Source organism: Bufo gargarizans, chromosome 7 (genome assembly GCF_014858855.1).
Source record: "Bufo gargarizans isolate SCDJY-AF-19 chromosome 7, ASM1485885v1, whole genome shotgun sequence".
NCBI lineage: Eukaryota > Metazoa > Chordata > Amphibia > Anura > Bufonidae > Bufo > Bufo gargarizans.
The window spans coordinates 75,343,621-75,365,487 of NC_058086.1; the positions used below are offsets into that span (position 1 = coordinate 75,343,621).

At 43.6% G+C, this 21,867-nt stretch overlaps 1 protein-coding gene across 4 annotated transcripts in view; it reads right to left on the minus strand.

The window, feature by feature from the left end:
- SLC25A38 (solute carrier family 25 member 38) overlaps positions 1-21,867 on the minus strand; it is a 215,971-nt gene that overhangs the window by 74,216 nt on the left and 119,888 nt on the right. The gene's annotated exons all lie outside the window — the stretch shown is intronic.

The window sequence follows — 21,867 nt, forward strand, 5'->3', positions numbered from 1 at the left end:
TTAAGCTAGAAATAAAAAAAAAAGTAATCACTTCTAAAATACAGGCAGCGAAGGGTCAGTATGGCGGTCAGGCAGCAAAGGGTCAGAATCCAGTAGACATGACAGAATATTCTGGTAGCCGAGCCCACTGCAAGGAAGCTGCGGAAGACCAGTGAGTTCGGACCGCCAAAGGGAAAGCAGGAGGGAGAGTATAGTGATGTCCGTGCCCACCCAGGCTGCCAATATAGCATGTAACTTTGTGAAAAACAGGAATTATTTATAAAAACATACATCTGCCTCTAAAACACCATCCAAGCAATAGTATACACAGAAAAACCATGTAAAACAATGTAAATATTAAAATATAAATGTAAAACAATGTAAATATTAAAAAGGTTGTTTATCCCCCCATCCCCGAAAAACCAGACCTGCAATGGTAAGCATTCTTACCAGATTCCCATTGGGTGCCGCACGTCCCAGGTCTCTATGCGTGAACATCCTGTTCAAGCAACCACTGCAGCTAATGACTGGCTGCAGTGGTGATGTGTCACGTCACTGCTGTGGCCAGACATTGGTTGAGGTGGTCACCTGACCTGTGTCAAACAGGATTCTGATGTGGGGAGATCTGGGACCCGTGACACCCAATATTGAACTGGAACCCAGCCGCAGGGATCAGGTAAGTATGCTCACTGTCGTCGTTCCAGCCACACAGGGCGGGCAGTACAAAACATACCATTAGAAAAAAAGACGACTGAGGGGAGATCTAATTATTATGTATAAATATATATCAGGGGACAGTACAGAGATCTATCCCATCATCTATTTATCCCCAGGACTGACTGTGACGAGGGGACATCCTCTGCGTCTTCTAGAGGAAAGAAGGTTTGTACACAAACATAGAAGAGGATTCTTTACGGTAAGAGCAGTGAGACTATGGAACTCTCTGCCTGAGGAGGTGGTGATGGTGAGTACAATAAAAGAATTCAAGAGGGGCCTGGATGTATTTCTGGAGTGTAATAATATTACAGGCTATAGCTACTAGAGAGGGGTCGTTGATCCAGGGAGTTATTCTGATTGCCTGATTGGAGTCAGGAAGGAATGGTTTCCCCCTTAAGTGGGAAAAATTGGCTTCTATCACACAGTGTTTTTTTTGCCTCTCTCTGGATCAACTTGCACGATAACAGGCCGAACTGGATGGACAAATGTCTTTTTTGGCCTTATATATTATGTTACCATGTGTAAAAATATAATCTAATATTTAATATAACCACCTTCATGTGACTTTGCAAACCGTAATTAGCAAAAACTGGACAAACCTCAAATTTGCGACTAAAATGCATACTCTTATTTGAATAAAATAAGATGTAAGGAGGTCATACCACAATTTCTACTATGGCTGAAACGTTTAGTCAAATTAATTGATTAACTCGACAATAAAATCCTTGATGCAAACTTTTTGTATCGATGATTTGTTTGTGCCATGTGATCACAGCGTGTGAGTGAAGAGCTTGCCATTACTCACGCTCTGAGGTCACCCGCCTGCCTGCACAGCACTGCACTGGACCTGGATGTACACACATAGTCAGGATGTAGTGCACGTATGCATACACCATCACCTGATGCTGTGTGACTTCAGGACCAGTGCAGCGCATGAAGAAGAAGATAGAACATCTCTGGAAAGTCTGCATCGCCCCTAAAGAAAAGGTAAGTATTTTAGTGCACTGGCGCTGCGGCTGGGCACTGATGGGTAAGCGGCGTAGCTGGTGGCACTGCTGGAGGAACTAATTGCATTGGAGGGGGGAGCTGATGGCAGGGGGGCTGATAAGTTTTTATAGAAAACGTTTTAATGTTTTTATCCTTATTAAAGTTTAAACTTGATTAATCGTTGGATTAATAGGTAGAATACTTTATTACTAAAATCGATAGCTGCAGCCCTAATTTCTATATTCAATGCTACATGTGTTAAAGAAATGCAATAACTGCAGGAATGCAATAACTTTGGCATGCAAGTATTGAGAAATGCAGTGCTCCAGACTAAAAAAAATACCTAGTAGCCATTGGCTCCTGAACTGAAAAATTTAGAAGCCAAATACAAAAAATTGTCGTCAAATCGAAACCGACAATTTCATCGATTAATTGGGAAAAAACACCAAAATTACAAAACAAAGAGGTTTATATGATTTTACTTGAAAAAATATGTTCAAAGGCCATATTAAAACAAACTGTGGATGGCGCTGTTATGGGGGGGGGGGGGGGGTCTGTGGGTGGCGCTGTTAAGGGGGGGGGGGGGGGGATCTATAGATGACACTATATAGCATCTTATGCTATGTGTGTCATCCACAGATCCCCCTCCCCATAACAGTGCACAGATCCCCCTCCCCATAGCAGTGCCATACACAGATCCCCCTCCCCATAGCAGTGCCATACACAGATCCCCCACCCCATAACAGTGCCATACACAGATCCCCCACCCCATAACAGTGCCATACACAGATCCCCCTCCCCATAACAGTGCCATTCACAGACCCCCCTCCCCATAACAGTGCCATTCACAGACCCCCCCTCCCCATAACAGTGCCATTCACAGACCCCCCTCCCCATAACAGTGCCATTCACATACCCCCCTCCCCATAACAGTGCCATTCATAGACCCCCCTCCCCATAACAGTGCCATTCACAGACCCCCCCTCTCCATAACAGTGCCATTCACAGATCCCCCTCCCCATAACAGTGCCATTCACAGATCCCCCTCCCCATAACAGCCCCGGCCCGCTGCTCACAGCAGACTATTTTGGCAGTAACTTTTACTCAGCGCATCTTTATTACCTTACAATGAAGCTCAGGTAACAGGCGGAGCAGGTGCGTCACGTGAGTAAGTGACGTTACGCCGTGTCCGCTCTGCCCATTACCTGAGCTTCATTGTAAGGTAATAAAGATGCGCTGAGTAAAAGTAAACTGCCCGCCCGCATAGCAACGAATCGGCGATTATTCGATAACTGGATTTGTCGACAACGAATCCAGTTATCGAATATTATCGATAAAGTCGATTAATCGTTGCAGCCCTAATTTTATGAAATGTTCGGCCCATAATAAAACAGTGCTATCCTATTTTTTTGGGTGACAAGGTGACAAAAAAAATGGTGAATCGCGTGGTTTTTATTTATTTATTTCTGTTATGGCGCTCACCTCCTGAGATATTTTTTAATAATTTAATAGTTTGGACATTTTGGACGCAGCGCTATGTAATATGTTTATTTATTGTTTATATATTTTATATGTAAAATTGGGAAAGGGGGGGGGTTTAAACTTAATATTTTAGGGTACATTCACACTAGCGTTTTTCATTTCCGGCATAGAGTTCCGTCACAGGGGCTCTATACCGGAAAATAACTGATCAGGCATATCCCCATGCATTCTGAATGGAGAGTAATCCGTTCAGGATGTCTTCAGTTCAATCATTTTGACTGATCAGGCAAAAGATAAAACCGCAGCATGCTACGGTTTTATCTCCGGCAAAAAAAAAACTGAAGACTTGCCGGAATGCCGGATCCGGCATTTTTCCCCATAGGAATGTATTAGTGCCAGATCTAGCATTCAAAATCCCGGAATGCCGGATCCGTCCATCCAATCTGCGCATGCGCAGTCCGGTAGAAAGGTGTAAAAAGATACAAGACGGATCTGTCTGTTCGCATGACAAGCAGAGAGATGGATTCGTACTTGCAATGCATTTGAGATGGATCTGCATCCGGATGAGTCTCCCAAATGCTTTAAGTCACATCCAGATCGGCGGATCAGGCAGGCAGTTCCGACAACGGAACTGCTTGCCGGATCACAGTGCCGCAAGTGTGAAAATAGCCTTAGTATTTGTGTTTTTATTTAATTTTTATTTATTTTTTTACTATTAGCCCCCTCAGGGGCTGGAACCCTTGTCCTATTCACCCTTGGGCTCCTTTCCCATAGACGAGATTTCTGCGCTGGTGCAATGCGTAAGGTGAAAGCATTGCATCCACACTGAATACGGACCCATTCATTTCTATGGGTCTGTGCACAAGAGCGGTGATTTTCACGCATCACTTGTACGTCGCGTGAAAATCGCTGCATGCTCTAATGTTGTGCGTTTTTCACACAACGCAGGCCCCATAGAAGTTAATGGGGCTGTGTGAAAATCGCAAGCATCCGCAAGCAAGTACAGATGCAGTGCGATTTTCACGCATAGTTGCTAGGATGAAAGTGTATTCACCGTGTTATTTTCCCTTATAACATGGTTATAAGGGAAAATAGCATTCTTTAACCCCTTAAGGACTCGGCCATTTTTTGCAAATCTTACCAGTGTCACTAAGTGCTGATAACTTTAAAACACTTTGACTTATCCAGGCCGTTCTGAGATTGTTTTTTCGTCACATATTGTACTTCATGACACTGGTAAAATGAAGTAAAAAAATTAATTTTTTTGCATAATAAAATGCCTAATTTACAAAAAAAATTTAAAAATTAGCAAATTTCAAAGTTTGTTTCTCTACTTCTGTAATACATAGTAATACCCCCAAAAAGTGTGCTGACTTTACATTCCCCATATGTCTACTTCATGTTTGAATTATTTTGGGAATGATATTTTATTTATTGGGGATGTTACAAGGCTTAGACGTTTAGAAGCAAATCTTTAAATTTTTCAGAAATTTACAAAAACCCAATTTTTAGGGACCACTACAGGTCTGAAGTCACTTTGCGAGTCTTACATAATAGAAACTAGGCAAAAATGACCCCATTCTATGAACTACACCCCTCAAGGTATTCAAAACTGATTTTTACAAACTTCGTTAACCCTTTAGGTGTTGCACAAGAGTTATTGGCAAATGGGGATGAAATTTGAGAATTTCATTTTTTTGCCTAATTTTCCATTTTAACCCATTTTTTCCACTAACAAAGCAAGGGTTAACAGCCAAACAAGACTGTATCTTTATTGCCCTGACACTGCCGTTTACAGAAACACCCCATATGTGGCCGTAAACTACTGTACGGCCACACAGCGGGGCGTAGAGTGAAAGGTGCGCTGTATGGTTTTTGGAAGCCAGATTTTGCGGGACTGTTTTTTTGACACCATGTCCCATTTGAAGCCCCCTGATGCACCCCTAGAGTAGAAACTCCACAAAAGTGACCCCATCTAAGAAACTAAACCCCTCAAGGTATTCAAAACTGATTTTACAAACTTTGTTAACCCTTTAGGTGTTGCACAAGGTTTAATGGAAAATAGAGATACAATTTCAAAATTTCACATTTTTGGCAGATTTTCCATTTTTATATTTTTTTTCTAGTTACAAAGCAAGTGTTAACAGCCAAACAAAACTCATTATTTATGGCCCTGATTCTGTAGTTTACAGAAACACCCCATATGTGGTCGTAAACTGCTGTACGGGCACACGGCAGGGCGCAGAAGGAAAGGAATGCCATACAGTTTTTGGAAGGCAGATTTTGCTGGACTGTTTTTTTTGACACCATGTCCCATTTGAAGCCCCCCTGTTGCACCCCTAGAGTAGAAACTCCAAAAAAGTGACCCCCATTTTAGAAAGTATGGAATAGGGTGGCAGTATTGTTGGTACTAGTTTAGGGTACATATGATTTTTGGTTGCTTATATTACACTTTTTGTGCGGCAAGGTAACAAGAAATAGCTTTTTTTGGCATTTTTTTTTGTTATTTACAACATTCATCTGACAGGTTAGATCATGTGGTAATTTATAGAGCAGGTTGTCACGGACGCGGCGATACCTAATATGTAGACAATTTTTTTTTATTTATGTAAGTTTTATACAATGACTTCATTTTTGAAACAAAAAGAAATCATGTTTTAGTGTTTCCATGGTCTAAGAGCCATAGTTTTTTCAGTTTTTGGGCGATTATCTTGAGTAGGGTCTCATTTTTTGTGGGATGAGATGACTGTTTGATTGGTACTATTTTGGCGTACATGCGACTTTTTTGATCACTTTTATTACCTTTTTTGGGATATAAGGCGGGCAAAATTAAAATTTTCTCTTTTTTTTATTTTTTTTTAACAAATTTTCACCACCCGCCAGGATAAAATCGTGCAGGGGTGCAGGGGGTTCAAAATATTTATTTTAGGCACTCTAAAGTTTCTGATCCCCGCGGTCAGGGGCCGCGGGGATCAGAAACTGCAAAAAGCGCAGCAAACCGCAGGTCTGAATTGACCTGCGGTTTGCTGCGATCACCGACACGGGGGGGTCACATGACATCCCCTGGCGTTGTGACAGGATGCCGGCTGAATGATTTCAGCCGGCATCCTGTTCAGATTAACCCCTGGGGCACCGGAATCACTATTTAAACTTAGGACATACCGGTACGCCCTGAGTGCTTAAGGACTCGGGAAATAGGGCGTACCGGTACGCCCTAAGTCCTTTAGGGGTTAATACAGAAAAATTATTATGAACTCATCTCCTCCAATTGATCGCGTAGCTGCTCGTCTCCTGTTCTTTCTTCAGGACCTGTCATGTGATGTACCATCTGTGGTGACATCACTATGCTCATCACATGGTACATCCCATGATCCATCACCATAGTAATGGACCATGTGATGAGCTCAGTGATGTCACCACAGGTCCTTTGACAGGTCCTGAAGAAAGAACAGGAGACCGGCAGCTAAGCGATCAATTGGAGGGGAGTTAATTTTTAATTTATTTTTTAACCCTCATTGGCACTGCGCCACCAATGTTTATTATACTGGGGTGTTGGGGCGCACTGCGCCACCAATAGAATATAACTGACCTGTTAATACAAAATCCAGGAGGCGGGTGCCGGAATCAAATAGCCGGCACCCGACCTCTATGACAGGGAGCTGCGATCAGCGGCAGTTAACCCTTCAGGTACCGCACCTGAAGGGTTAACTGCCGCTGATCACAGCTCCCTGTCAGAGGTCGGGTGCTGGCTATTTGATTCCGGCACCTGCCTCCTGTATTTGTATTAACAGGTCAGTTATCTTTATTGGTGGCGCAGTGGCCACAGCCCCTCCTCCTGTCTCTCTTCTTATTGGCGGTGGCAGCACGAGACTCCTTCTCCACTGCACTGCTGAGAAGAACATCGGCGGCGGGGAAGAGAACCATCATCTCCTCTGCCCCGCCTCTGTATTCAACTGCAGATCTGCGGCTGGGGGGGGTCTAGCCGCAAATGGCGACAAGACTAAAAAAAAAGGTCTTGTTGCCATTTGTAAATTCTAAGTCGCATTGGCGACCATACTGGTTGCCACCTGGAGCCCTGGAATGTAATGCTAATTAAAAATGATACATTACTAAACCTAATATAATGCATCAACTAAGGCCACAATTAAAGGGTATACCATGGGTGATTTATTACTCCTGTATTATGGACTGAACACCTAAAGCCTTTCAATCATAATGCCATACATGTACAACATTATGCTCCCACAATTATATGGAGCGGGCTGCTGCGGTGAGCCAACTTCATACGAGGCGGGTGCCAGCTGTATAATAATAATAAATCAATTTTACCCCCGTTTTCCAATAAAAGACATGGTAAATTAAATGGCGCCATAAAAAAATGCATCTGGACTGCAAAAAATAAGCCCTCATATGGCTATGTGAAGGGTTAACCTCATGTAGTTCTTCAGAAAATGAATTAGAGAGCCATATAATGGTTCGGATGAACCATGGGAGGGTCCGGGTGTTGCATCCATAACAAGGGCACAAAAAAGCCCACTTAAAAGTGTTTTACTTTTAAAATACAGTAATTGAAAATATGATTGTTTATGGCAAGAGTCAATGAGTGAAAATGTATTTCCATTTTTTTCAATCTGTCAGAAATACACAGTCAAGTTACATTATTATGACCACTTTCTACTTTCAATGTCAGCAGCACATAGCTCATGAAGGAAGTCATGTGTTGTGAGTTGACTTGGTGTGTATATAAGGTATGCAATTGACTGTCTGCACACATATGCCTCGCTGCTGTCACAGTAAAAGGGGCTAGTTATGAGCTGCAAAAGGGATTATTGGCTTTCAGGCCAACAGTGGTAGTATTTCTGAAACGGTGTAGTTTGTGAACTGTTCGTGTGCTGTCGTGGTGAAAGGGCATTATGAGTGGACAAATAGGGTTGTTGCAATATCAAGATTTTGATTCTGTTTCGATACCATAAAAAAGTATTGCGATACTAGATACCATGCGAAAAAATAAAATCACGCATTTTTTAAATTATTTTTGTTTTCTGTTATGGCGTTCACCACATAGGATTTTTTTTTTATAGTTTGGACTTTTCGGATGTGGCGATATGTGATATGTTTATTTATTGTTTATATATTTTATATGTAAAATTGGGAAAAATTGTGATTTATACTTAATATTTTGGTGTGTTTTTTTTTATTAAATTCTTTTACTTTTTATTTAATAACCATTTCCCCCCTTAGGGGCTAGAACCTGGGATTTTTTAATCCCTTGCCCTATTCACCCTAACAGAACTCTATTAGGGTGAATAGGACCTCACACTCTCCCTGCTGCCCTGTGCACACAGCAGCAGGGAGATTACCATGGCAGCCAGGGCTTCATTAGCGTCCTGGCTGCCATAGTAACCGATTGGAGGGGACCACTGCCACCAATGATTTTAATACTGGGGGGGGGGGGCATTGATAATTAACGTCTAATACAGATATAAGAGGCGGGTGCGGAGGCAGAATCACATAGCCTGCACCCGACCTCTATGACAGGGTGATGCGATCCGCGGCAGTTAACCCTTTCAGGTCTGGCACCCAGCTCCCTGTCACAGAGGTCAGGTGCAGGCTAGGCGATTCTGCCACCGCACCCGCCTCCTGTATCTGTATTAGACGTTAATTTTCATTGGTGGTGCAGTGCGCCCGCCCCTCCCCCCCTTTCCTCATTGGCAGTGGCGGCACAGGGGGAGGGAGAGAGTGACTCCTTCTCCCCTGTGCTCCTGAGGGAACATGGCGCACGCTGACAGAAGTTACCTCCATGTTCTCTAATATTGGGTTGTGCAGTGGCACAGCCTAGTATCGATAAAAGGCAAATCCCAGTACCAAACCGATACCAGGACAAAAGTATTAATTGGGTATCGACATTTTGATACCCGCAACAACCCTAGTGGACAAGCAGCACTATTAAGAATAGGCAATATGGAAATTGTGCCACCAAAATGAACCAGGTGGCTGACAGACGTGTGTCTAAAATAACAGTTGAGTGAACCCAACTGTGTATGAGGCTCCAAAGAAAACGGGTGGTCACTGTACCTCTTCTAATGAAGTTTCATCAGTAGAAAAAGTCTTTAGTTTTCATGGCAGTATTGGAACTGGACCTCTCCTGATTGGCAAAAGGTTGTCTTCTTCAATGAGTCACATTTTCTGCTTCATCGAATGGCGAGGAACATTAGAGAACAAATACCCTGCAGCCATTGTTTGAATAACACAAGCTGGTGGTGGCAGCATTATGTTCAGGGGAATGTTTTTGTGGCATTCTCTGGGCCCACTCATCCATGTGGAAGGTACTCAATTGATATGGGTATGGGTATGCCATCCTTGTAGATCACTTCCACCCATACATGCAGATTGTCTTTCCTGGGGAAGATGGAATCTTCTAGCAAGACAATGCAACATGCATGGAGGAGCGTAGGAGCGAAACGTGCGTCGGGGTGTGCTCTCTTCCAGACCTGGGTTTGATCCATTTGTGCCTCCTATCAACTCTAGGTATTATGTTATTGTATTCTCTTCTTATTTAACGTCTATTTTTACGATTGTTGTCCCTCCATACTGCTTTTGGGCTTTGTATAGGTGCCGTCATTTGGCCCTCTTCTCTGGCTCTATTTTTGCAGTAGTTGTATGTTCACCCGGGGGGGTTGGAGGCTTGTACATGTATTGGGGGTAGGGTTTATATTGCCTGCTTGGTGCGGCATACATTGTTTCCCTATTCCTCTCGTTGATTTTGGATTCATTTACCCAGAGTCTGGTGGTTGAGCTGCTTATCGCAGCGCTTGCCTGCACTGCTGCTACTCATTTTATTATTGTCTATGGTCTGTTGTAATATGTATTATTTAATAAAATATTTGTGTTATAATTGTACATGTGTGTCTTCTGTTTAAATTGGTTGTGTTAGAACTCTGTGGCACACATACATTTCATCCTTTGGATGATTTAATAGGTGATACAGCTAGAAATGTCCAACGGTTGGAAGAGCATGACCAATACTTTGAGGTACTACCCCGTCCCGCTAATTCCCCAGACAAACCTAATGGAGCATCGGTTAGACCACCTCGATCGTCATGTTCACTCTATGGCTCCTTCCCCACACACTCTCCAGAAGCTGGCAGATGCTCTGCAGTCAGCGTAGCTTCATATACCTGCAACAACCTACCAGGACCTTATTAAGTCACTCCCAGCATGTCTAGCTGCTGTCCATGCTGCACACAGTGGTTACTCATGATATTGACTTGTGTTTAAAATAATGTAACTCAACTGTGTATGTTAGATATTCATCTCTAGTGATAAATGTTATTGCTATTACTGAAGTGTGCTGGGGCAGACTGGGAATTTAAAAACGGCCCCCATGTTGTAGACGTGTCCAAATGGAAGTTAGGGCAAACTAGGTGTGGATAGCAATACCACATACCAATTACCACGGTATAGCACACAATACTGCCCCAGCAGAACCAAATACTTTCCAAAAAGATGCCATTCTGTGGTGACTAGCACCAGCTGCCACACTCCTCTTCCAGCTGGCTCTAATTGAGCTATGGAGGAGGAGGCTGATAGGTGAGACATGGACCCTGCTCCAATATTTGCATGCAATTTGATCATATGACTCCACAATAGTGTAGGAATATAAACTAGTATCCCACAACACATGTTTGTGCCTGCCAGCAACACTGATGTCTGTATATACCTGAAAAATATTTATTATCATACAGAACCACAATATTGTAAGAATACGTGTTTTCTACGCTTGCCATTGCAATAATTTTTTTTTCAATCAACTTTAGCAATTACATGTGTTACCAATTACACATTTGGATACAGTGTTGCATTTTAGAGATGCGACATACCACTTGAGATTCAGTTTAGTTAAAGGGAACCTGTCACCTCTACTATGCTACCCTCACTGAGCGTTTCTAAATGTTCATTGTGTTACCCTAAACATAAATTACACTTAATTTGATTTGCAGACGAATTCATGTATTATTATTCGATGATCTCTTCCTGAAATTTGAGGAAGGATCCTGTTCTCCCAGCCTTACTGTAGAGAACAAAACTATTATACAGAGCCAATTGAATCAAATATACAGACACCTTCTTATACCAGCGTCTGGTTCTGCGAGAAACTAAATACGGAGACATCTGGTCATTGAAGTCCACCCCTCCCATGTGAAGGTTATAGTTGTGGACTGAGAGGGGCTTTTCAATGACACGGGTTGCTTGCTCAATTTGGATGGTCGTGTCTGCATGAATGGAGGAGAGCATGTAAACGTCACGCTTGTCTCTCCATTTCACCGCGAGCAGTTCTTCGTTACATAAGGCAGCACTCTCCCCCCTTGCAAGACAGGTGGTAACAAGCCATTGGGGGAAGCCCGCGCGACTAGTTCGCTCGGTGCCACAGCAGCCAATTTGTTCTAGAAACAAATGCCTGAAGAGGGCCACACTTGTGTAGAAATTGTCCACATAAAGATGGTACCCCTTGCCGAATAAGGGTGACACCAAGTCCCAGACTGTCTTCCCACTGCTCCCCAGGTAGTCAGGGCAACCGACCGGCTCCAGGGTCTGATCTTTTCCCTCATAGATCCGAAATTTGTGGGTATAGCCTGTGGCTCTTTCACAGAGATTATACAATTTGACCCCATACCGAGAGCACTTGCTTGGGATGTATTGTTTGAAGCCAAGGCGCCCGGTAAAATGTATTAGGGACTCGTCTGCGCAGATGTTTTGCTCTGGGGTATACAAATCTGCAAATTTCAGGTTGAAGTGGTCTATGAGGGGCCGAATTTTGTGGAGCCAGTCAAAAGCTGGGTGGCCTCTGGGACGGGAGGTGGTGTTGTCGCTAAAGTGCAGGAAACACAGGATGGCCTCAAATCATGCCCTGGACATGGCAGCAGAGAACATGGGCATGTGATGAATTGGGGTCGTGGACCAATATGACCGCAATTCATGCTTTTTGGTTAGACTCATGTTGAGGAGAAGGCCCAGAAAATTTTTAATTTCGGAAACTTGGACTGGTTTCCACCTGAAAGGCAGGGCATAATAGCTTCCCGGGTTGGCGGTTATAAATTGTGTGGCATACCGGTTTATTTCTGCCACGACTATGTCCAAGAGCTCCGCAGTCAAGAACAGCTAAAAAAATCCCAGGGCCAAACCGATCTGAGCTGTCTCAACCCGAACTCCAGACTGGGCGGTGAAAGGGGGAACTACAGGTGCGGCTGAAGTTGGGGACTGCCAATCAGGATTTGCCAGCACCTCAGGGATTCTAGGGGGTCTACGGGCCTGTCTGTGCAGTGGCTGCAATGGGGTAACTACTGCACGTGCCACCGTACCAGCTTCAACTGCCCTTCTGGTGCTCGCCACTTCACCATGTTATACGGCAGTGCTGGTACTAGGTCCAGGGAGGGCTGCGCTGCTGGTGTTTGCCTCACCACGTAAACCGACAGCGCCAGCCCCACTCTGCTGCCCTTGAAGCGGATCCTGCGCAACCTGTGGTCTAGCGACACGGGGCCGGGTACGCCTGGTGCTATCAGGGACCTCAACCTCCTCGTCCGAACTTTGGGTCAGACTGCCACTGCTTTCTACAGGTTCATATTCTGACCCGCTGGATTTGTCAGATGAGGGTTCCCACTCCTCATCCGACTGGGTCAGAAGCCTGTAGGCCTCTTCAGAAGAATACCCCCTGTTTGACATTTGGGCAACTAAATTTAGGGGTATTCCCTGAGACTACCCAAGAAAAAAAAAGCAAGCCTGTCTTACAAATGGGAGGCTAGTGAAGTACCGGAGGCCGCTGCGGTTGATAAAAAATATCAAACCTGATTTTTTTTTTTTATCACCGCAGCGCGTGTAAAGTGAATGTGCAGTGATCAAAAAAAAAATTTTTTGGGTCACTGCGGCGGGGCGGGCGTGGGTGAACGCACGTGTGGGCGACCGATCAGGCCTGATCAGGCAAACACTGCGTTTTGGGTGGAGGGCGAACTAAGGTGACACTAATACTATTATAGATCTGACTGTGATCAGTTTTGATCACTTACAGATACTATAAAAGTACAAATGCTGATTAGCGATACGCCTGCATTTCATTTTCTACCAGGCCGAGGCACAAGTCCTCCCTGAAACCAGACACAAAAGCAATGTTTTAAACTCTCTACTTCTGCTGAGCGAAAATGTCCCCCGCCATAAAAGAATACAAGTGCTCCGTGGGCAGTTCAGTAGTAGAACAGTAGATGGGTAACGTCCCAACATGTCACTTAGTGATAACTGAGGGTAGAACTTGAAATAATCAGGCAGTCATCTTCTCTCCTCCTGTTGCAGCCGACGTTCATGTTGGTCAATCCATGTGGCCGCATCTTTCAGTGCATTGAAGAAATAAACAGATCCCAGAGCAGCCACCCGCAGACTTGCCGGATACATCATAGAATAGGACACTTGCAAGGAACGAAGTTGCTGCTTGACATCCAAGAACTGGCTCCGCTTCTTTTGGACTTCTGAGGAAAAGTCCTGAAAAAAATGCATTTTTTGCCCATTAACGGTGATGTCAGGGCGGTTTCTGGCTGCCTGCAAAATGGCATCCTGGTCCCTATAATGAAGTAACTTAAATCAGAACAGGTTGTGGCGACGCTCCTGGCAGCAACAGTCTGGTGGGAACTTGGTGCGCCCGTTCCACTGCATATAGTGGGGAAAGCACCTCTGTGCCAAAAACTTCTTTAAGCCAGTTTTCAAAGTAGGACGTAGGGTGTCCCTCAACTTTTTCAGGGATCCCCAGAAGATGTACATTGTTGTGTCTAAGGCGGTTCTCTAGATAGTCAGTCTTGGCTATCAATGCTGAGATCTGCTGTTCATGGGTGCGGGATGCCCTAGTTAGAGGGGGCAGCTTATCTTACACCTCACTGACATGGCCTTCCACCTCTACAATTCTGTCATTAACTTTCTGCAGGACATGTCGCACAAAGGAGAACTCTTGCTTCAGGGACCCAATTTGCAGCTGTAATGCAGTCAGGGCCACTCCACACTGAATAACGGCCCTAAATATATCTTTAAATGTCAGCTCTGCACTCTGAGGGGGTATGCCCCTGCCACACCAACCTCCATAGTTTCATCCTTGGCTCCTCCTGCAGTAGTCTTCTCCCTCATCCGAGTTGCCTCCACCTCCTCCAGACAGGGATCCTTCAGCTCCGGCATCTTCTGTGATGACCTGGAGCTCACTACAGTGCTGGCTGTCACTGACCCCCCCCCCCCCCCCCCCCGACTCTGCCCTGCTTCTCAGCGCCATCTTGCGCACCTCGCTCGGCACCTCTCGCTGCCTTCTTACTTTATTTTGCTGTTCCTCCAGCCAAGGGACCCCTCCAGAAGGACACTGGTCTGCAAATGGAGGGATGAGGGAGATGTGGTCAGCCCCAGAAGGCTCAGTTAAGCCCACAATGCAGGCTTTTTGTTGTACGTGGCGGGAGCTAACTCGCGCTGCTGCCGCTCACATCCCCGGTCAGGCCATGCCCCGCCACCATCCAGGTTCTTTACTGATATTAAACGCATGTTTTCCCACGGCGGGGTAGGAGGCCTCATATATCCCATGGCATTCTGATTAGGAGACGTGAGGAGGCGGCCCTGGGCTTACTTGATGTTTGTATGTACCATCATGCTATTCAACTATAGACTGGAAATAGTGGCACCAGGGAGACAACCTGATATTACTGCGCTCTTCGCACACAGTGTGGGCTCCTCTTTATATAAACATCTATGGCTACCGGAACTTCATCTCTTCACAGCAGAGCATTTGGACCTTCTGCCTCGAGGTTTTTGAGAAACATGGCTCACCTTTGAAAACACTAATTTATACACACACACATTATATATACATATATATATATATGTTATTGCTCTATATATACACTTGTAATTATTATACTGTCTTGACCGCGAGTGATTTATCTTATATACTTTGTAGCCATATGCCGTGTGCTGTGGGTTTGGGCTTCTCTGGTTGAGGCACAGGTTCCGTGTTGGACATGGTGACAGCATGTGAGTCAACGACTCTGTCCGATTGGCACCCCACCTTTGTTGGGGTGTTACCTGGAGATGGTGGATAGATTATGCAATCAGTTTGACCTTTAAAGTAGAGACAACATCCCCGTAATCTAGAGGATGAGACTGTCGACCAGTCAGATTGACTGCCAGGAGTGGCAGTCCATTGACGGCGATAGCATTTTGACGAGTTTCCCTGTGTAAACAACAGGGATACTCTGGTCAGACTCCTCGGATGACTAGTTGTTTTGTTTAGCACATGGATACTGTTTTTATTTTTTATAACTAATATAGACCAGTTTGAGGCATCATACATTGATGCATTGGTCCGATATAGTTGATCTGATCTCTACTACTAGTTAGATCTCTTTAGGTATTCACTATACACATCTTTGATGTATGTATGGCCAGGTCAGGTTGCTCTGGAGGTGCTTGCGTTCCACTTTACCTGTGGAACGCAAGCTCTGATTCAGCACACAGACGCAGTGACATATATTGACGCTCTGCGCTCCATGTTGGAACGCAGAACGTTGGATTCATATATACATAGTAATCATGTGATCAGACTTTGAGTCACGTGATCCGGAAGCTTTCTAAGGTCCTGTGACATGAGCAGATGAAAGACCGGCACGCTAAACCCCTCGCTGATCTCCTTCCATGCTCCCTCTAGGACCTGTCCTACTTTGTTTTTAAAGGTACACCTGTATGTAATTATGTTTATAGGCACACCTGTATGTAGATTTCTTTGCATTGATGAATTATGATGACTGTATGTTTAAATATGGTATTTATGAATACACTTTAAATATATATATCTGCGGTACATTTATTGCATGATACACGTATAATGTCAGTATTTACACCTTATATTTGATGTATTTTGAGGGTTATTTTATGATTTTTTCTGATGGCTTTATTAATTGATATTTGATAAAATTCGATTGAATAAGGATGTAAGTTGTATAAATATAAGCACTAGTATTGCTTGTCACTGCTTGAGAAAGATCCCAGGAGGAAGATCGAAACGTCGCTGTCTGGTGAATAAAAGTCTTTTCTGATTTTACGCCTTGGAGGTGCCGTGGAATTTCTTATACTATTTATCTGAAGGGGGATCGCCTTCACAGCCGCTGGCACTCCGTTGATACTGATACACTGCAGTGCCACGGCAATCGCTTTATTTTACACTAATATATATACAGTACAGACCAAAAGTTTGGACACACCTTCTCAAAGAGTTTTCTTTATTTTCATGACTATGAAAATTGTAGATTCACACTGAAGGCATAAAAACTATGAATTAACACATGTGGAATTATATACATAACAAAAAAGTGTGAAACAACTGAAAATATGTCATATTCTAGGTTCTTCAAAATAGCCACCTTTTGCTTTGATTACTGCTTTGCACACTCTTGGCATTCTCTTGATGAGCTTCAAGAGGTAGTCACCTGAAATGGTTTTCACTTCACAGGTGTGCCCTGTCAGGTTTAATAAGTGAGATTTCTTGCCTTATATTTGGGGTTAGGACCATCAGTTGCGTTGTGGAGAAGTCAGGTGGATACACAGCTGATAGTCCTACTGAATAGACTGTTAGAATTTGTATTATGGCAAGAAAAAAAGCAGCTAAGTAAAGAAAAACGAGTGGTCATCATTATAAATTTGGAAAACTTTGAAAGTGTCCCAAAGTGCAGTCACAAAAACCATCAAGCACTACAAAGAAACTGTCTCACATGCGGACCGCCCCAGGAAAGGAAGACCAAGAGTCAACTCTGCTGCCTAGGATAAGTTCATCCGAGTCACCAGCCTCAGAAATCGCAGGTTAACAGCAGCTCAGATTAGAGACCAAGTTAATGCCACACAGAGTTCTAGCAGCAGACACATCTCTAGAAGAACTGTTAAGAGGAGACTGTGTGAATCAGGCCTTCATGGTAGAATATCTGCTAGGAAACCACTGCTAAAGGACAGGCATAGGGCTTGGAGGTGCCTTCATTAACCCCTCTCTAAACCAATAACTTTATACATGCCCATTGGGTTTGGAGGGGTTAATGGAAGCACCTTGGCATTAGGCATGTATAAAGTTATTAACCCCTTCAAACCAATAACTTTATACATGCCTAATGCCAAGGTGCTTCCATTAACCTGTTGTGCCTTTTCATAGGTAAATGCACCGATATTCAATTATTCTAGTCAAGATGGATGTGCATTGCCTTTAAGAGCCATGCTTGACTATAGTTACAATTTTGTATGTCTTGAGAAGGCCAAAATAAGGTCACACAAAGGTTTCTACTTTTTAGTGTTATTCTTCTCAGGACTAAGGACTAAGTCTGAGAAGAATCTTCCTTGTCTACTCTTAAATTTATGACAAGAGATAAAGATAAGCTCTAAGCTGGTGATAATTACCTATACAATTAGGCATTTATCAATGAAGCAAATATATAATATTCATGTATTCATTTAATGAACCTTAGTCCTTAGCATAAGACAATCAGTAGGACATATTTTACTATATATTATATTGTTATATGTTATGAAGACAACATGTATCCAGTATATTATATATATTTCTCATTAGGAGAATCTTTGTCTCTAAAAGAGTGTCTGTGAAGATGTGTGTTTTGTAACAATTATTCACCTCTTTGGTATGAGAGGAGGTACTGATATCTCTGAGAAAACAAAGCCATTGAAGTTATTTACGATCCACAAATAAACAGTGTGAGAAACAGAGAGACGCCTAGAGGTCTGTCTCTAATTGCTACAAGTGTCAGAATTAACCCCTATAGCTTTGAATTAAACCTTTTAAGGTCAAAATTTATATTATACCTTTATTCAGACTTACAGAAGTTAACCCTTTATACTATGATACAAATAGCTTACACAGCAGTGCCACCTAGGTATGAGTAGGTGACATTACAACAGTAGCAAAAGTGCATTCTGGGTAAGGTTATGATGTCATTTCTTATCAATAGTCACGCCCATCCGAATATGATTGGAAACTTCCAAATTAGGAAGGTGTGTCTAACTGATAAGTTTGTGATCATAAACCATACACAGGGGGGACACACACACAAGAAAGAGGAGAGAGAAGAGAAGTTGAAGTCTCTAGAGGTGTCTATCAGGATGAAAGCCATGGTTACATGCTCTATGATGGATCACCCAGCTTTCCTAGGAGCAGAAGTGAGATTTCTACTAGGACTTGGTAAGAGATACAGAAAATGATATTTCATTTTATTAAGACTAATTTGATAGTGTGGGTGAAATTATACCATCTAGATTGGCGAATAAATAAATTAATCATCTCCATTTTGAGATGTAACCTTAGGATATTGTGAGACTTCATTCTACCTGCAGAAGAATTAAGACTCAATCTAGCAAAGCATTAAATAATTGCTTAGATATATATATCATGTGATGTGTAGTTGGTTAGAGGGGAAAAGAATGTATTTAGCATTCCATATTTGATGTCTAGGATTAGACATGCCCATCCTGATATCATGAGGTTTTCTCTGAACAGAGGTAATGTATATAAATTATGTTCCTATTTGATATCCTAACCTAATAATGGCTTGGTTATAATGTGACAAGTTATTTCCACTCACATGTATTGTTAAGCTTGTAATGCTTTATATTAACGCTATACAGGTCCTTCTAAAAAAATTAGCATATTGTGAAAAAGTTCATTATTTTCTGTAATGTACTGATAAACATTAGACTTTCATATATTTTAGATTCATTACACACCAACTGAAGTAGTTCAAGCCTTTTATTGTTTTAATATTGATGATTTTGGCATACAGCTCATGAAAACCCAAATTTCCTATCTAAAAAAATTAGCATATTTAATCCGACCAATAAAAGAAAAGTGTTTTTAATACAAAAAAAGTCAACCTTCAAATAATTATGTTCAGTTATGCACTCAATACTTGTTTGGGAATCCTTTTGCAGAAATGACTGCTTCAATGCGGCGTGGCATGGAGGCAATCAGCCTGTGGCACTGCTGAAGAGTTATGGAAGCCCAGGATGCTTCGATAGCGGCCTTAAGCTCATCCAGAGTGTTGGGTCTTGCGTCTCTCAACTTTCTCTTCCCAATATCCCACAGATTCTCTATGGGGTTCAGGTCAGGAGAGTTGGCAGGCCAATTGAGCACAGTAATACCATGGTCAGTAAACCATTTACCAGTGGTTTTGGCACTGTGAGCAGGTGCCAGGTCGTGCTGAAAAATGAAATCTTCATCTCCATAAAGCTTTTCAGCAGATGGAAGCATGAAGTGCTCCAAAATCTCCTGATAGCTAGCTGCATTGACCCTGCCCTTGATAAAACACAGTGGACCAACACCAGCAGCTGACATGGCACCCCAGACCATCACTGACTGTGGGTACTTGACACTGGACTTCAGGCATTTTGGCATTTCCCTCTCCCCAGTCTTCCTCCAGACTCTGGCACCTTGATTTCCGAATGACATGCAAAATTTGCTTTCATCCGAAAAAAGAACTTTGGACCACTGAGCAACAGTCCAGTGCTGCTTCTCTGTAGCCCAGGTCAGGCGCTTCTGCCGCTGTTTCTGGGGAATGCGGCACCTGTAGCCCATTTCCTGCACACGCCTGTACACGGGGGCTCTGGATGTTTCTACTCCAGACTCAGTCCACTGCTTCCGCAGGTCCCCCAAGGTCTGGAATCGGTCCTTCTCCACAATCTTGCTCAGGGTCCAGTCACCTCTTCTCGTTGTGCAGCGTTTTCTGCCACACTTTTTCCTTCCCACTGAGGTGCCTTGATACAGCACTCTGGGAACAGCCTATTCGTTCAGAAATTTCTGTGTCTTACCCTCTTGCTTGAGGGTGTCAATGATGGCCTTCTGGACAGCAGTCAGGTCGGCAGTCTTACCCATGATTGCGGTTTTGAGAAATGAACCAGGCTGGGAGTTTTTAAAAGCCTCAGGAATCTTTTGCAGGTGTTTAGAGTTAATTAGTTGATTCAGATGATTAGGTTAATAGCTCGTTTAGAGAACCTTTTCATGATATGCTAATTTTTTGAGATAGGAATTTTGGGTTTTCATGAGCTGTATGCCAAAATCATCAATATTAAAACAATAAAAGGCTTGAACTACTTCAGTTGGTGTGTAATGAATCTAAAATATATGAAAGTCTAATGTTTATCAGTACATTACAGAAAATAATGAACTTTATCACAATATGCTAATTTTTCGAGAAGGACCTGTATATATTCATTTGCATGTATAATTGTGTTTATTTACTTATATATGTTTATAACCTTGTAATCAACAAATCTGCATATTGTTATAATACCTGTGTATTACTGTATAATGCAGAACTACATGTTTTATCATTAACGTCATCTCACGTCAAAAAGAACTTATTTATCTGAGGAAATAGTCAGACTCAGATGTGAATTGTATCAATTAGGTTGTCTACAATTCACCAGGTCATGATTTTAAGAATTTATGACAAATTTTATAAATTTTATTTTTTTATGATTAATTATTTTTCTGACCATAATTAATAATTCTTAATTGAATTATTACAACCCTCCAAACCCAATGGGCATGTATAAAGTTATTGGTTTGAAGAGGTTAATGACCTTGGAGGTGCCTTCATTAACCCCTCTCTAAACCAATAACTTTATATATGCCAAGTTGGTGCCTGCAGCCTCCATTAACCACTCTCTCTCCATCTGCCTCCCCCCCAGCCTCTGATCTGCCTGCCCCCAGCCTCTGATCTGCCTCCCCCCAGCCTCTGATCTGCCCCCTCTGGTAACGCAAGCCCCCCCCCCCTCCCCAGTATCAATCATTGGTGGCAGTGGCCACAGGGTCCCCCTCCTGCCCCCCATCATTGGTGGCAGTTTGCAGTTCCGATCGGAGCCCCAGCAGTGTAATTCTGGGGCAGAGAGCAGCGCATTATACTCACGTGCGCTGTGGCCGCCGGTCGCTCCTTCTCATAGGTCTGTGCAGCGCATTGCTAATGCTGCAAGCATTAGCAATCCGCCGCACAGACAGAAGAAGGAGCGACCGGCGGCCACAGCGCACGTGAGTATAATGCGCTGCTCTCTGCTTACTAACATACCATGGCAGCCAGGACTTCAGTAGCGTGACTCCTGGCTGCCATGGTAACCGATCGGAGCCCCAGAATTACACTGCTGGGGCTCCGATCGGAACTGCAAACTGCCACCAATGATGGGGGGCAGGAGGGGGACCCTGTGGGATATGGCCGGCACATTCATTGGTGGCGCAGTGGCCACAGTTCCTCCCCTCCTCTTCCTACTCTGTCCTCATTGGTTTTCAGCGGCAGCCGCGCACAGTGGGGAGGGAGAGACTCCCTCCTCCTCCCTCCTCCTCTGTGCCAGCTGGCTCAGTCCTGCCTCTCTGGCCTCCGGAGGACACGGAAGCGGTGAGTGAGACGCTTAATTTCACTCCCGCTACGTGATCATGTGATGTAACGATTACTCGATGCAGGGAAACTGCATCGATGAATTTTTTTACTCAATTTAATCAAAGGGCTATTTGACCATGAAGGAGAGTGATGGGGTGCTGCGCCAGATTGCCTCCACAGTCACCGGACCTGAACCCAATCGAGATGGTTTGGGGTGAGCTGGACCGCAGAGTGAAGGCAAAAGGGCCAACAAGTGCTAAGCATCTCTGGGAAC